Source organism: Belonocnema kinseyi, chromosome 9 (assembly GCF_010883055.1).
Source record: "Belonocnema kinseyi isolate 2016_QV_RU_SX_M_011 chromosome 9, B_treatae_v1, whole genome shotgun sequence".
In the NCBI taxonomy this organism is placed as follows: Eukaryota; Metazoa; Arthropoda; class Insecta; order Hymenoptera; family Cynipidae; genus Belonocnema; species Belonocnema kinseyi.
Window position 1 is genome coordinate 130864545 of NC_046665.1, and position 1345 is coordinate 130865889.

Consider the following 1345-nt stretch of genomic DNA (forward strand, 5'->3'; position numbering starts at 1 on the left):
CCCCCCCCCCCCCCCAGTTTTTGTCGAATGTCGACGTTTTGAGACCATCTGAAACCGAAAAATAGGTTTCTACGAATGTGTCTGTCTGTATGTTTGTCTGTCTGTGAACACGATAACTTTCGAAAAAATTAATGTATTAGATTGCCCTTTGGCACACTCGTTTAGTGTCCTAAACTAAGGGTCAAGTTCGTTAGCCAGCCATTTTGGATAAAAATTCAAAAAGTGGGCACATTTTGAATATTTTTGAGTCCACTTTTTTAAAATTTCCAAAATTCTCTGTACAGTTATTTATAGTATTCAAAAAGTTGTACAATTTATTTTCATGACTTTTTTTGAAAAATAAAAAATTACTAGAGTTAGAGCATTTTCAAAATCTAAAAAAACAAATAAAAATGAACATTTTAAGCCAAACTCAAGAGAAAAAGAGAAAGTCCAGGGGAAAAACGTTATTTTTAAAAGCCCTACAAGATTACGATAACAATTTTTTTAATTTGGTCGAAAAGTTAGAAATTCCAAATTTGATCGTACCAAAAAATTTTAAAACCACATTTTTTCAAGATTTAAAAATTGTTTGTACAGTTGTTCATAGCACTCGGAAACTCAAAAATTTTATCCTTATGACTTTTTTCCATAAAAAAAAAATTATCAGAGTTAGAGCATTTTCAAAATCCAAAAAAACAAACTGAAATGAACATTTTAAGCCAAACAACGCATGATATGAAAAAAAGCCAAGAAAAGAAAAACTTTGCTTTTTGAAATCCCTACAGGACTACGATAACAACTTTTTTAATTTGGTCGAAAAGTTGTACATTCCAAATTTGATAATACCAAAAATAATGAAAAATTCAAAAATTCAATTTTTTGGTCAAACTATGTAAGATACGAAAGAAATAAAAAAGCTCAAATTGCGCGCCCTGGGAAGAATTACAAATTTATAATGAATCACTTTTCAATATAAGCTACGAAAAAAAATGAGACAAAAATTGTTCATCCAAAAAAGAGCTATAATTTTTGATAGGGCACGTAGTTTTTGCTTTAGTCGTCAAAAATATCATTTAAAATAAAAATATTAAATTTGTTTGAAAAAACGACACAAGGTACGAACTTAAATTACGAGACAAAAGTTGTTCGCCTAAAAAGATCTATAAATTTATTATTAATTATTTTTTTATTGGACGAGTAGATCTTCTTTAATTCGTAAAACATAAGATAAAAAATGCAAAAATTAACTTTTTGCATAATTTAGAAAAGTTTACATGTTGGATAAAATCGAGTGCGAAGCACGAGATACGTGATGAGAATGTGTTCGTTAAAGCCAAAAGAGCTTTAACAAAAGAGAGTTCAA